The 16,620-nt window shown below is 39.2% G+C and overlaps 1 protein-coding gene across 2 annotated transcripts in view; it reads left to right on the top strand.

The window, feature by feature from the left end:
• LOC127575132 (protein eva-1 homolog A-like) overlaps positions 1–16,620 on the top strand; it is a 257,064-nt gene that overhangs the window by 216,987 nt on the left and 23,457 nt on the right. The window contains exon 1 of one of the 2 annotated variants that reach the window (XM_052024811.1): positions 398–662. The exons of the other annotated variant lie outside the window; for it this stretch is intronic. The gene's annotated coding sequence lies outside the window, so the exon portion shown is untranslated. Of the gene's footprint in view, positions 1–397; positions 663–16,620 lie in introns of those variants that run through there. 2 annotated transcript variants of the gene reach the window in all.

Genomic DNA, 16,620 nt, shown 5'->3' with positions numbered 1-16,620 from the left:
CTCTTGTTTCTCTCACACACTTCTATTTGATTTCGGATGAGGGTGAACAACCAGCACTTATTGCTCACTGGGTATCATATTCCAGCTTTTAGCTGCCCTGTAGGATGCAGAATTACTCGAGAAGGGGAGGGAAAAGTAAAATAAAACACTAATTATAACATCTAACTAGCACAAACTCCATCAGTGATAGATCTACCTTTGTCAAATAAGAGATTGCTAGTTCGTGTTCTAATCCTGCCAGCACCCACAGATGTCTAAAGGTGAAGGAAATGGAACCACCTTACTGCTCTGACTCGACTGCTTTCTATTAAACACTAACTGGAGACTCGTCTGCATACTGCTGAAGTCATTCTGAAGGTGGGCTGCTCCTCGTGGTTGCATAGACTGCCTGGTTTTTTTAAAACACAGATGCTCTTGTGCTTAAATAGGAAAGCAGATGTTGTTCGTTTCCTGTATACTTGCAACAAGCCATTGCTTTGTGTGTTATTCTGACACTGCTGTCAATAAGCAGTAATGTGAGAAAACAGGATTTACCACTGAATTTTTGCTTTGGAATCCAGACTGCTTGATTGAGAAAACAATCTGTGTAACTCTGACAGCTCGTCTGAGAAACTCGGAAGAAAGTAGTTCAGTCTACTTCACTTCATCCCGCCTGTAAGGAGGTATGTTGTTTTAATTCCTCAGATTTTTTGGCAACTGCTGATAACGATCAGAGGTGGTTTGAAGAATTATATTCATACTGTTACTATCACATTTTTAAAAAATTGCGTTTATCTTGAGCTCCAATTGCCTGACTTCACCTCAATTTGACTTTTCAGAGCGAGTTGCAGATTTGGGGTGCCTGGAATATGGCTTGTTGCTTTCCTAAAATTTTTGCCTTTGCTAGGCACTACTGTTAGTTTTATCTTATTCATTCTTCTGTAAAACGGAATACTTTTTGAAGTACATCAATATAACTAATAATGCAGTATGTTGCTTAGGTCATTTAGCATTCTGGAATATTTTCTTTCTAATTTTGAGTAGTCGTAGTAACTGGAAAAGTGCAATGATAAATCAATTGTTCCATGTGGATTCCTTTTTACAGGGAAGTTGACTGCTCACAGAAATGTTTTCCTTTAATCTGCTGCCAAATAGGATCTCTGCCTAATTTCAATACTTTATTCAAACTGTTAGACAACGGATAAAGAGGCTTTGAGTCAAAAAAGGAAAATGCATAATAAAAATGTTAGTAATGGTTCATATCTACAACAAATTCAAAATTACAGAAATGAATCTAGAGGGAAAAACCAATTAAGATCCACAAGAAAAAGTCATGTCATTCGTCCAGTCACAATTGTGACCTGGGGTTGCTGGAGTTCTATAAAATTGTACTGTGAAATTAAGCTAAGAGTGAGGTTACAAAATCTCTACTATTAAGGAACTTAATAGTTTGAATGCAAAAGTTGGTCACAAAAAGATGATAAGAGTGGAATTAAGTCAACAAAATGTATTGAAGCACCACCAGGTCAGAGTTATGGAAGTGTTCAGAGGGGATACCTCCCTAAATGGTGGTGGGGCTGGGTGGGGGAGAAATCTGAGAAAGCAGCCTTGCCACTTTTGTAAATGTCTACTGGCTGCTCTAAAAGCAGTTTCATTCACACCTTGTGAGTGGTGCCATCAAGACCATCATTTACTGCCCACCTAAAGCTGCCCTTGAGATCATTTGTACAAACATTAAAAACGACTTTATACAAACCATTAAAAGCCATTAATGCATTTAAAAGCATACACTAGTGTATGCTTTTAAAAGCATAATTATTAAAAGCCATTTTATACAAACATTAAAAATGAGAGAGTTGCTAGGGAGAGGGTAGGACCACTCAAGGAGAAAGGAGAGATTTTATGCCTGGAGCCAGAGGAAGTAGGCGAGGCACTAAAAGTGTACTTCACACCAGTGTTCACCAAGGGCAGGGACACGGAGGATAGTAAGATCATTCTAGGGCATGTTGATATCAAGAAGGAGGAGTTGTTGGGTCTGTTGAAGAACATTATGATGGTGGTGAGCTGCTGCCTTCAACAGTCCATCTAGTGAGGCTGGAACACTGCAAACGATCCAGGATTGTGACCCAGCACCAACGAAGGATTGGCAGATTGGTGTGTGACTGGAAGGGGAATGTGCAAGTGGTGTTTCTAAGGGTCTGCTGCTTTATTCCTTTGAGGTGGTGGAAGTCGTGGGTCTGGAAGGTACTATTGAAGATACCTTAGTAAGTAATTGCAGTGAACTTTGTAAATGACACACACACTGAAATTACAATTCACCAGCAAAAGAAGTGAATATTTAAGCTGGAGGATGGGATGCCAGTCATGTATTCTGCTGTGTCTTGGATGGCATTCATTGTTGATTATTACTGGAGCTGCAATTGGGCAGGATGAAAAGAAAGAAGTTGCATTTATGTAGTGCCTTTGATGAAATGCTTTACTGCTATTGAAGTATCTTTTTTCTAGTGTCATTATTATTGTAATGCAGGAAACACTTAAAGCTATTTTTCACATGCAGTCATAACAAATAGCATTGCAAAACTGATGAGAAAATTAGTTTGTTTAAAAAACAATAAATGGGCAATAAATATTGATCAGGAGATCAAAGATAACTCCCCTACACTTTTAAATAGCATCATGCACCATTAAAAAAAAAGGCAGTTCCAACAACGCTGTGCTCCTTCAATACTTCTTTGGAAGGTTGACCTAAAATTTTGTGCTCTGGTCTCTTGCAACTGAACCCACTACCTTCTGAGTCAGATGCAAGAGTTCCACCAATTTATCCACAGAAAGTGGGTAGTATTCCATCACTGACTTGTCTTGCGGATGCCGGAAGGAGTCAGGAGGTGAGTCACCCACTGCATAATAACCAATTCCTGGACTGTTTGTAATAGTCACAGTATTTATCTGGCTGAATCAGTTACATTTCTAGTAAATAATGATTCCTTTCCCAGGAAGGAGACTGTGTTGCCAGTGGTGAAGGAATGAGAGGGACGATAGTTGGATTCTGTTTTATGTGACGTGGTCACTTGCTGGCAATTGTATGATACAAACACTATTTGCTACTTAACAATGAAAAACACAACAACCTTCCTTTGTAATCAACAAAATTTTATGACAATTTGATAGTTTCACAATTGTTTCACTGTTCCTTTGTATTCCAAATAATTAACTGAATTTATATTCCCTGGGGGATGTGGGATTTAAGTTTGTGCTTCTGTATCATTAGACAGCCCTCTGATTTACTATTCCCAATAACATTATCATATGATACCAAAGCTCTAATTATAATTGACACAATGAGACAAAAGAAAAACAAAATGAAATTCTTATTTGACTTCCTTTTCAAATAAAATCAAGTTAGAACACTTGGACAATCTACAAACAAACTGGCAAGAAAAATCAACGTTTGATCCAATGTTGTTGATTTTTATTCCTTGGCCTTGGTGAGTAGAATTAAGGAAAATTCCAAGCCATTTTATACAAACATTAAAAATGAGAGAGTTGCTAGGGAGAGGGTAGGACCACTCAAGGAGAAAGGAGAAATTTTATGCCTGGAGCCAGAGGAAGTAGGTAAGGCACTAAAAGTGTACTTCACACCAGTGTTCAGCGAGGGCAGGGACATGGAGGATAGTAAGATCATTCTAGGGCATGTTGATATCAAAAAGGAGGAGTTGTTGGGTCTGTTGAAGAACATTAAGGTGGATAAGTCCCCAGGGCCCAATGGGAGCTATCCTAGTTTATTGAGAAAGGGCAAGAGAGGAACTTGCTGGCGCCTTGATAGAGATCTCTTGTCATAGGCAAGGTCCTAGAGGAGTGGAGAGTAGCCAGTGTTGTTCCTTTGCTTAAGAAGAGCAATAAGGGTAATCCAGGAAATTATACACTGGTGAGCCTTACATCATCGTAGGGAAATTATTGGAGAGGATTCTTAGGGATAGGATTTACTCCAGTTTGGAAAAGGATGGGCTTACTGGGGACAGTTCACATGGCTTTGTGCGGGACAGATCATTTCTTATGAATGACTGAATTTTTGAGGAGGTGACGAAGATGATTGATGAGGGTAGGACAGTGGATGTTGTCTACATGGACTTCAGCAAGGCACTTGACAGTTGGCAGTTCTAAAGGCATTTGACAAGATCTCTCAAGGTAGGCTGATCCAGAATATTAAGACACATAGGATCCACAGTGTCCAGGTAGATTGGATTCAAAATTGGTTTGGCTGTAGAAGACAGAGGGTAGTGGTGGAGGGACGTTTCTCTGATTGGAGGTCTGTGACCAGTGGTGATCCACAGGGATCAGTGCTGGGACTTCGTTGTTTGTGATATATAAATGATTTGGGCAAAAATGTACATGGGCTGATAAGTAAGTTTACAGACAACACAATAAATGGTGGAGTTGTGGAGAATGAAGTAGGCTGAGAAAGGATACAGCAGGATATAGATCAGTTGCAGATGTGGGCAGAAAAATGGCAGATGGAATTTAATCCGGACAAGTGTGTGATGTTGCACTTTGGGAGGTCAAATGTAAGGGGAAAGTATTCAGTAAATGGCAGGACCCCTAGCATTGATGTACAAAGTGATCTTGGGGTGCAAGTCCATAGCTCCCTGAAAGTGTCAACACAAGTACACGGCGTGGTAAAGGTAGCGGATGGCATGCTTGCCTTCATTGGTCGGGGCACTGAGTATAAAAGTTGGGAAGTCACGTTGCAGCTGTATAAAACTGTGGTTAGGCCACACTTAGAGTCTTGTGTGAAGTTCTGATTGCCACATTACAGGAAGGATGCAGAGACTTTGGAGAGGGTGCAGAAGAGGTTTACCAGGATGTTCCCCGGATTAGAGTATTAGTTATAAGGAGAAGTTGGACAAACTTAGATTGTTTTTTCTGGAGCATCAGAGGCTGAAGTTAGAGCTGAAAGAAGTTTATAAAATCATGAGAGTCATTGATAGGCAGAATCTTTTTTTCCCAGGGTGGAAATGTCAAATACTAGAGGGCATAGCTTTCAGGTGAGAAGGGGAAAGTTTGAGGGAGATGTGCAAGTCAAATTTTGTTTTTACATGGAGAGTGGAAGGTGCCTGGAACACCCTGCCAAGGGAGGATGTGGCAGAAGCAGATATGATCATGAGTTTAGGAGGCATTTAGACAGATACATAAACCGTAGATAATGGAAGGATATGGATCACATGCAGGTAGATAGGATTAGTTGAATTTGGTGTGATGGTCAGTACAGACATTGTGGACTGAAGGACCATTTCCTGTTTTGTGTTCTATGTTCTATTAAAACATGCCAGACTTTAAACTTTTATGGTTGAATGGTTGAAAATCAGGTTACTTTTGTAACAGTTGTTGGTCAGTCTACAGTGTTGGTTTTGCACCCTAGCAGGAAGTCAAATCTTCCCTTGTATTTACATTCAAAGCCACTTGAACCATATGCCTTTTTATGGAAGGAAAGCTTTACTGTGAGTTCTGAGCAGCATATTTGCTGTGCTTTGTGATATCTCATGCTGTATTTTGTTTGACTTAGTGTGGCAAATATTTGAGAAACCTCTTGTTGAAAACCAGAAGGAAGGGCTGTCAACCAGGTTATTATTGTACACTTCCTCCCTTAACTGATGAGGACATAAACAGTGCTTTGAAATAAATACCTCACCTCCGTTATGTGAAACTGCACAATGCCTGACAAAAGTGAATGATTAAATTAAACCTGAAACAAGAGATACATCTGGCGAATAATATTATTCCACATGTTGAACGTATGTTTGACTCTTAGAGAATTGGACCGGAATATCCTTTGGTTTATTATACCAAGGAAAACATACAGATATCAATAAATACCAATTAAGTGTTTCAATATTTATTATTAATACAGTTATTGAGGAAAAGGTTTTTATTTGAAGCAGCTTTTCAAGTAGCTGAAGGACATTGTGTACTTACACGTGGTGATCTGTAATGTTACAGAACTAACTTCCTAAATAGTCTGTATTGTCCCAATATACTGACAGCGAGAATTTGATTTGCTTCGAAATCAGTTTTAGATGGATGCTGTTTGGGTTCTATTGAAGTTCCATAGAAACAGTCATGTTTCCCAACAGAAGTATGTTGCACTGACTGTGTTGAATAATCAAGTACTTGGAACATCTGTTATAAAGCAAGATTTAGTTGCACCACACAGTCAAATTTTTCTCATTGTCCTGCCTGTTCAATACAGATGACTACAAGAGATCTCTCGTATAATTGTTTTCACTAAGAAACAGACTTGTACTTGGATTTCATTGGGAGAAATTATACCTGTTACAGATTAATCTTCTCACTTACTGGGAACAAGCAGTTTGTCAGTTTGACCAGGGGTAATAAGGGCAATTCTTGAGCATGAGAGATCATTGGTTATCTTCAGCTTCCTAGCATTATCAGTTGAAAAATGCACTTGTTTATTATTGTAGCTGTTTATTCATTACTTGCCATTAATCAGGAAACAAAATACATGGTAGCCTTTTATGTACTTGCTTAATTAGCCTCATTTCCTTTATACAGGACTCGACAAATGGAATGAAATTTTAATCAAATAAAATCAAGATAGCTTTCTCTCATGTTTAAGTTCCAAATGAATATGGAATATTTTGGCTTTCTCAGAAAGGACAAACCCAAATTATTTTTTTTTTAAAGTGTTGATCCTTGCTTGTGCTCTGATTATCACTAAGTGTTTCAGAGCCAATGAATTGCTTGTAGCCAGTAGGTTTAGTAGGCATTACAGAAGGCAATTTATACACAGCAGTGAGATGAATGACTAGTTATCCTGCTTTGCTGGTACTGGTTGATAGATAATGTTAGTGAATAACTGAGTTTCCAGATTTTCCTAAGTGCTACATGAACTTATGTCCATCTAGTAGGCATGCACCTTATCTGAAATGCACTACTTCTGAAAGAAGACCACTCCCTTAGTACCACCTAGATTAAGTGTACAAGTTCCACTGAGGAGCTCACCTTAACTCAGCATCCTGCCTGCTGAAAGTATGTGCAGGAACATTGGTGGTCGCAATGTCTACCTGCAGGAATATAGTCCCCCGGTAGTCCTCCAGTGTTAAGATTTAGAACGGCCAGGAGGGGGCTATTTCCACTGATCCCACCCCTCTGATATCCAGAAGCCAAGATGAATGAAGTTGGACTAAATGACGTGGGAGTATGGAAATGACACTTTCCTCAGGCCCTAGCTTGAATCCAGATTGTATTTCCCCATCAGAAGCTAACTAGAAGTACTAACATCTATAAAATAGTGTCTATTTGAATGACAAAGACTGATTCTCTCCTGGCTGACCAGAACCTTACTAACCTTCATCTGTACGCAAGATGGACCCTATAGTAATGTGGTCACCTATCTGACATATATAAAAAATAAATGTCTCCATTTTGATTCCAGATAATCTTGCAGGATTGTGTGGAAACCATTCTGCCAATTTTACAGAACCATGAAATATCTGTGTCAATTGCTTTACGCTCTAGTCATACAATTTTTTTGAATCCCAACCCAGTGTGTAGTATTATGGGGGGGGGGGGGGGCATTGTACCACTAAAGAGCTAACACTTGGAGTGAGATGCTCTCACGGGTGTGCATCGGAGATCCTGTCACACTACTTTGAAGACGAGCAGGAAAATTTCTTGGTGTTCTGTTCAATAGTTATCCCTCAACCAACATAACTGTAGCAGGTTATTTGGTCATTATCACATTGCAGTTTGTGGAACCTCGTTGTGACAAATTATCTGGCATGCTTCCTGTAGTACAACACTGGCTATAAAAAGCTTTAGGACATCCTGAGGTTGTGAAAGATGATATGCCACATTTAGCACAATCGCAAAATTTAATCTTCCCGTAGATGTAATTTTTCAATAAACCAAATACCGAGTTCCTTCAACACACAACAGGCAATGCATAATAATGTCATTAAATGAGCAGTTTAGGAAAAATTGCAGTTCCTCTTTTTTTTGTGCAAAATCTCAGGAGTATATAAAATATTTAGTCATAAACTTGTACTTTGTAATGAGTTTACCATTTTAGTTTCGAACGTCTGGCTTTTACCGATAACAATCTACCCCTTATTTGTGCACTGATACTTCTGCTGGTGATACCCTACAGAGCTCTGATTCATAGAAACAACCCTTCGTTCTCCAGGCAAAACATTCACAGGCATTGTACAGGCACCCCCAGGTTACATAATAGTTCCTTTCCTGAGAACTGTTCGTAAACTGACTTACCCTTAAGTCAGAAACGAACAGCTTCTCAGAAAAGGAAAACAAGTGAGCAACAGAAATAACAGAAGAAATTTACACATTTTCAGATATGGTGATAAAAGACCCAGAGCGCCAGTGGATGATACGGAATTCCAACAGGACATTTCTTTTTAATCAAGTCACAGTTTAATTACTTGGTTGTTTACCCGTAGAGACATTGTCAGCATAAATTATTCAATGTTATTTTAAATTTTGCAGACTTCACGACAAACATCCATGATCAAATATAATTGACAGGTTTGTTTTCATGGAGACATTGTTTGTACATAACGTTCTATGGGAGAAGTTACGTTAAGACGGATTTCTGTCCGCCGGGTCTTCCATAACCCGGGGAGCCCCTGTACCTCCTTGTAAAAAAAAACTCTGCTCAGGCTGTATGTGGCTTTGCTGGGAATTTGACGTGACTCTCTGCCTTCCTCATTGACGTGCTGGGAACCTGGTTAGAATCTCTACCTGCTGGTGGTGCTCCTTGAGTAATGAATTGTCCTATGGCCCAGTGTGGAGAGGCTGCCTATGAAGGCTGGTGTTCAACAGGTTGAGCTAAACGTGCGGCCGTTCAGCACTGAGACGAGGGGCTCAGAGCTGTAACCTGGCCAGTGCACAATACTGGCGACTGGCAGCACCTGCTTCTTGTGCTAATGGAACACAGGACAGTTCAACACAGGAACAGGCCCTTCAGCCCACGATGTCTGTGCCGAACACTATACAGAATTAAACTAAATTTCTCCTGCCTGTATATGAGCCAGATCCCTGCACATTCAAGAGACTATCTGTGTCTTAAACGCCACTATCATATCTGCTTCCACCACTACCCCTGGCAGCCTATTCCAGGCACCCACCACTTTCTGTGTGAATAAAAACCTGCGCCGCACATCTCTGTTAAACTTTCTCCCTCTCACCTTAAGTGCATGGCCTCTAGCACTGAGGGACAAAGATTCTGACTATCTATCCTATTTATGCCTCTCAATTTTATAAACTTCTATCAGGTCTTCCCTCAGCCTCCGATGCTCCAGAGAAAACAACTCCGGTTTGTCTAACCTTCCAGCTCATACCCTCTAATCCAGGCAGCATCCTGGTAAACCTCATCTGCTCCCCTTCCAAAGCCTCCACATCCTCCCTATAATGGGGCAACCAGAAATATACACAATGGAACACCCAGATCCCATGATTTCTCTCATTCCCTCCTGTTGAGTGTGATGGAAGCTGCTGGTCTCCCCCACTCTTTGGTTGCAGAGCTCTCCCCAGCTGGAGATTTCTCTCTGGTAACAAGCTCAATAGCCAACAACCACTGTTGAGCTTGACCTGTTTTAACATTGCTTACGTTACACTCTTGTCCATGCGAACACATCCTGTGTCTACCACAATCGCCAGTATGTATGTTTATAAAACTTGGCTTATTATTTGCAATATATATTGTGTTTCATATAAAATTTATTTAATTCTTGATATAAGGTTGCAATGTGACAAATATATGGTATATCATCCAGATGTACAATTCCATACTCAGAGCAGTTGAGACCCTGGGCTTTATTTCCTGAATTTGCTAAGCAATAAGTATGTTGCAACTCTGCAGACAAAAGTCATGTTCTCAGGGTATGTGTTGAATTCACGTCTGGAAGGAGCAGCTGAGTAATATTTTAACCAGATGAAACAAACCAGTGATTCATTGACTGAATTATAAGTTCATATGAGAAAGCAAGATTTATTTAAATGGCATGAATTTTAAGCCACAAATTGAGGTTTTGTGACACTGATTATTTTTGATCACACAAATTTTTGTGACACTGATTTAAAAAAAAAGAGATAAAATGAACTTATATCTGCAATTCATGACAGAACAGGGATACAGAAATATAATGAAACAAAACTGCAGGATTATGGGATAGTGTGGCAGAGTGGAATGAATAGCTCTTTCAAAAAGAGCACAGGCTGAATGGGCTAAATTCCCTTCTACTCTGCTGTAAGTTATGTCATTCTAATGTTGGTCTTGATCACGTTTGAATAACGTGGTTTAAATCAAGTTTTCAGCATTATTTTAGAGTTTGTTAACATCACGTGTGGCTGAAAACAAAGAAATTTTGTATCTGATCATAAACCAAAGATGAAAGCTTTTACTATTCAGATAAAGCTGTCATACTAAGAGATGGAGCACGAGTGTGTAATAAATAGTCTTTACGCCACATCCAACTCTGGGATGTCTGACCTGCCTCAATGCGTGAAAAACCTTTTAATGTTGCCCAATTCCTACCCGTATTTAACTGGAACAAATTCCTGAAACCGTCTGTCAATTGGTGAAGCTCAGTTGGCTTAGGCCTTTTAACTGTGAATGGCAAACTTCACCCCCAAAACTGCTTTAGCAGCCAGCCAAGAGATGCAACCCTGCCCACCCCCCAGCTTGCTGTCAAATTTAGCATGTTTATATTGAAAGATATCCAAACGTTATTTAAACATATCACAATATTAAAAGTTAAAATAATGCAATATTGAACATGATTAAATAGATTTAACTTAATTTTTAAAACCGTAATCAACCCGAAACTTGTCTGTCTTTCTCAGCTGCACTCATTCCTTTCCGTTGAAATGAATGCAATCATTGAATCTGCACAAAATTCTCAGCGTAGCCACTGGGATACTGTGGGACGCTGGCACTCCATGACTGAATTCCATGTGGTCTCCAATGCAAAAGTGAAATGATTGTGGTGAAGTCTGGACTTCCATATTCACAGGAGTGGGCCTTAGAAGTAATTTGGATGATGTCTGAACACCATCCCCCACCCTCCAAGCATTGCAAATAACAACAAAATGTATTTTCATAGAATGCCCTCAATATAATAGTGTGTGGTAGAGGTTAGAGGCTATCAAGTACAGGAGGACAGCAGGGAAAGTTCGAAGATTCAGCATGTGAATTTAAAGAGACTTTATGCAGTGTAGAAAGATCTGGCAGTATGTGAGCTATTAGGCACAGAGGTCTAGACTACAGACTAAGATAGTTGATATCTCCGTGACCGACAGAATATAAAGAGTGTGTAGGCTCCAGTGCTGGGTTGGAGAAATTGTGGACAGAGGAAGCAACGAATGGAGCATTTGTACATGTAAGGATGAGAACCTGATGCATTGAAAGTTACTAGCTGCTACAGCCCAAAGACAACAGAGATTAGGACATTATTAGGTATATACATTGGGCAGTAGAGGTCTGAACCTATTAAGATGTGTGCAATGTATTACTCAGGAGGGCTGTATAGGAAGTATAGGCACGGTAGTGTAGCGGTTGGTGTAACGCTATTACAGCACCAGCGACCCGGATTCAATTCTGGCCGCTGTCTGTAAGGAGTTTGTACGTTCTCCCCGTGTCTGTGTGGGTTTCCTCCGGGTGCTCCGGTTTCCTCCCACATTCCAAAGATGTACGGGTTAGGAAGTTGTGGGCATGCTATGTCGACGCCGGCAGAGTGGCAGCACTTGCGGGCTGCCCCCAGAACACACTACGCAAAAGATGCATCTCACTGTGTTGCGATGTACATGTGACTAATAAAGATATCTTGTCAAAGGCATACTTGAAGGTGAAGAATGAACAGAAGCATAATATTTCTCAAAGGAAAGACTTGCTTTTATATAATGCCATTCTTCTCCCATTGTGTTCCAAAACACCTTACAGCTAGTGAAGGATTTTTGAAATGTAGTCAGTAAGAAACCAGAGAGCCAAAATGCACACAGAGAACTATAATGACTAGATAATCAACATCTCTTTAAAAAAAAATAAAAAAGGACATCAGGAATGACTCTGCTGGTTCTACGATATAATATGATGGAATCTTTTACAATCACCTAAAAGAGCAGACAGAACCTTATTTTAATGTCATATCTGACAGATGGCATCTCCAACAATGTAGGGTCATCTAAAAACTACACAGGAGTGTTGGTCTATACTTCTGTCACCCAAGTGGTTAAATATTTCTGAGATTGAATTGAATGAATTTATTAATGGCTTGGAGACCCAAGAAACTGAAGATGCTGTAATCTGGATCAAAAACCAAACTGATGTAGAGTCTTTACTTGAAACATTGACGATTTCTTTCCCTCCACAGAGCTCCCTGAGTTCCTCCACCAGTTTGCTTTTTGTTAATTGCTTGGATATCATGTGTGATGTGCAGTTCAGGATTTAGTGGGATAAATAAATTGTGTACTATTGAATTAGACTTGAGAGGGAATCCACTGAGGGAGGTGGGACTAACAGAGAGGTCCTAGCAAGGGCCAAACAGGATGAATTTGATCCTGAATGTAAACACACAAGACACAGTTCAGCAATCTTCACTCAGAAGAGAGAGATGTCGTTTCCCAAGTTAACTCACTTGAGTTATATTTTACAGAAATTCTCAGCTAGCAAAGGTCCCTGCTGATCTTGATGCCTCACAAAATTATCCCTATGAAGTAGAAGTTGCCAAAATTCAATATGTTGTGTAAACTTTGTGCTTGAGTTTATGTGGGTGGGAATGTCTCTTTCAATGGAAAATTATTTGGTTTTTATAATTTTATTCTACACTCTGCAAAACAAAAATGCTTTTAGTGCCAGAGATTAATAACTGTAATTATCTTAGATCACCTCCTTTGCACAAATGGCAACAATTACTGTATAATGTTTTGAATTATATTACTATTAGTCAATTCAGGATGTTGTAACTATTGAATTAAATTAAAGCTATTTTACAGTTGCTGGTTATGATCCAGTCTCTCAGAAATGCATCAAATGATTTCCTTCCAAGTAATTTAAGGGGTAACGGACCAAAAATATTTTAACTTTTTTTTTTACTTTTGTGACCAACACAGAATAAAATAAATATAAATTGTATTCACTGCTGCTATCAAGCTCACCGTACTCTTTGGAACAATCACATAATTATTGCTGACACCAGTTTCACACGTGGCTATATTTCTTGTCAGAATGAGAATTGTTTGACTAATCCAAAGTTATGGATGACATTCAGGCTCTGAAAGTAGGTGACATTGTATTGAATAATGTTAGTATAATCCAGGTCTTGTTTAATTAAACATTCAAATTTGTTAGAGTATACAAAGTTATATTTAGTTCTGACATTGTCAAATCATGTCCATTTCCATTATGATTGCAGCATGAACTGCTAACTTGTTTGAGTGGATTTGTAACGTGGTTCTGACAAGCCAATGATTGTTTATACAACTCTGAATATGATTAATGATAGTCAGTGTGCAAATGTTTAAATAGACATTTCCTGTAACACTGGCATTTTAAGTAAATAACATTCTCAGTTTCATTGTGAATGTTTTCTTGTGATAAAAGGTATTTTGACAGCATTCAGTAAAAAAAAAAGCAGTTCACCAAATATGCTGGTTTGTGGAGCTATTTCTAAAGAAGGGCATATTCAATATTGTATTCATCTCAATGAAATTATTGCTGAGTTATACTAGTATTGTACTCCGGTTATACTGATAGAATAATATGAACTAATATGTCCAAAATAGATCATCTGATGTCTGTTAGACTGGTGGTCAGGTATTTCATATAGGTTTATTAACAATGTACAATCTTTTTATTTTAACAAACCTGAAACAGATACTCCAGAGCTAAAGGAAAAAGGACTGAAGTAATCTCTCCAAATTAAGTCTAATGAATTAAAATTAAGGCCAGAATGATTGTAAGTCTGTGTTGCTTTGTATTAATAATAATAGGGTGGTTATTACCTCATAGATGCAAAACTGAATGAATTTACTCAGTTTTAATTAGCTTTCCAACATGCTGGGAGTGGGAGGCTGCCAGTGCTGGAGCTACTGAAATCTTCTGTAGTGTGTTTGGCAGAGCCACTTTAATTCATCAATGGTACTAACATGGCATTTCCTGATCACTTAAGTTGCAAGGTACACTGATGAGACAAGCTTTTGTAAGACAAGCTTTTCGCTGTACCTCGGTACAAGTGACAATAATAAACCAATACCAATGATATGTATGACTCATTCTCAGAGTTGCAATTTAAATGTGCATTGCTAGTATTACACTTGGGTGACTCTGGAGTTTCCATCCTGCTGTCCATCAACTTCCTCATATTCCCAGCCACCACTGACGTTCAACCTCATCTTTATGCAATATTATGCCTCACCCTTGTGGTCACTATCAACAGATATTCTCCATCCAACCATCCATCACATACCATTATGATCGTTTGTTTTTCTGACATTCCAACCTTGCGAGAGAAGAAAACAGAATAACAAATGAGCGAACTATTTTGGGGCATATTTCAACTCTTGTCTTCACAGAAGTTGCTTCTGTAGATGGCCAGTATCAGGAATATATGATTAGCGGAAATTGTGAGACTGTGAGGGTGCATCCACTCTGAGGTGGATTGTCACAGAACATCCCTACCAAGCGCCAACTCAAATACTTGCCTGACAATGAGTCCAGTAGAGGGCAGGGGCAATGTGAGGGGCAGAGAGAGACAGAGAGGTGCATTTTCTCCTGGCGAATCACACTTCAGTAGTGATTGAGAGCAGATCCCAAGAATAGGTACAATGTGAATAATCTATGCAGGATGCTCCTAATTTGCTCATTTGGATGCAAATGCTGCACTCCAGAGGTTGATGTGATGATGCAAACCTTGGGGATTAATGTTTCTATTTAGTCATTCATGGGAATATGGTCCTCATTGGTTGAGGTGACATTTATTGTCTGCCCCTAATTTTTTTTTAAGTAATATTACATTATTCTTAAATTTGCAAATGTACAATATAGTATGTTCATGTGTCACCATTCTCAGCACAAGCCTTCTCACTTTCTTTATACTATGTAAACTTGACATCAATTTTCATTTACCTACGTACCTTATACAATCAATCATTTGGGCTGCTCCTAAACTGAATGATTTGCTAGGCCATTTCAGGGCACAGGTAAAATTCAACCACGTTGATGTGTGCCTGGTGCTACACATCATTCAGTGATTAGGGGAGAGCTGCTATTTTGTGATAGGTAACTTGTAGTGAATACTGAACCTTGCATTGCTTTCTGTATTATCTTCTTGTGTTCCTCCTCTTTGGTAAGGGGAAGAAAGACAATGCACAACTAAATAATGATCCTGATAACGCATGTTCCTTTGTTTGTGCTGTGTAGTGTTATTTTAAACAATGGCAGCACAGTTCTGCAGCTACTAGGATTCAATCCTAACTTGACAGGGGGAAGGTGGTGGTGGGGGAGGTTGTGTGTGTTTGTTTTGTTCTTAAATTTCTCCCTTTGTGTGCAGGTGAGTGGTAGAGTCTGTGGGGAAATTGGTGGGAATGTGGACAGAATAAAACGGGACTAGTGCAACTCTGGTGTAAATGGGTGCTTATTTGGGTTAGTGTGGACTTGATGGGTCAAAGGGCTGTCTCTTGGTTCCAATTCTCAGCACTGCACACTGCATTGGGTAGCATAGCTGGCTCCAGCTGTTTGGGAAATCATAGTGCACGTTGAAGGGCATTGCCAAAGCAGTCATTGCACCTGACACTCATTTACATCATTGCCACTGGCTTGCTTGATTACATTCCTTGTGGACATGGCTTTGGTTGTAGCATTACTGAGTCTTGTTGCTTATGTTCCTCGCTGAACTTTGCATTTGATCTCAGCAGACTCTTAGCCCCCAAGACTGCTTAGAGCTTTGACTACATCAAGAGGATGGATGGATTCATTATTTTGGATGCTGAGGAATATTGCACAAGCTCAAAAAAAGAACTCGTCAATGTATAATGTTAAGTGTTAATGAAATAGAAGGCAGGGAGAAAAATTGAACAATTGCTTACTTCAAAATTGAGGTAATGCCGAAAGTATGGCCCAGTGGGATATTAACTTTGTCGAGACTGTGATAGAGATTGAGAGAATATTTGGAAAGCATTACAAGGTAAACTAGGTGAGTTTTGAATGCTATTTTCAAGTACTGGGCCAGTTTATCTATTGGCATTTTATTTTTTGAGAAGCAGCATTTTCAGAAAACATGGTATCAGTGAAAATGTGTATTTTTCCAATTTCTGCTTTGCAAAACCCAGCATTAACAAAATGATTCAATGACAGTGTCAGATGAAATATAAAAGGAAGCAGGTGCTCTGTTCTGAAAGCTGCAGAGGAAATGAACTATTTAAAGGATAATTCCTTATTGTAATCCAGAACATATTTAGATATCAAAAATGGGGTACTTTCAAAGACAATCAATGAATATTATTTTCCTCAAGTTAATTTTTTTCACCAGAAATGCATCATGTATCTAAGGCTAAATATAGTGCAGCCTGAGAATTTACTCAGCTTCCGCTTCTAAGAAAACCCCAAGGTTGGCA

Source organism: Pristis pectinata, chromosome 10 (genome assembly GCF_009764475.1).
Source record: "Pristis pectinata isolate sPriPec2 chromosome 10, sPriPec2.1.pri, whole genome shotgun sequence".
Classification (NCBI taxonomy): domain Eukaryota; kingdom Metazoa; phylum Chordata; class Chondrichthyes; order Rhinopristiformes; family Pristidae; genus Pristis; species Pristis pectinata.
Note: the sequence above shows the minus strand (reverse complement) of the source record. Positions and strands in the feature narration are given on the sequence as shown.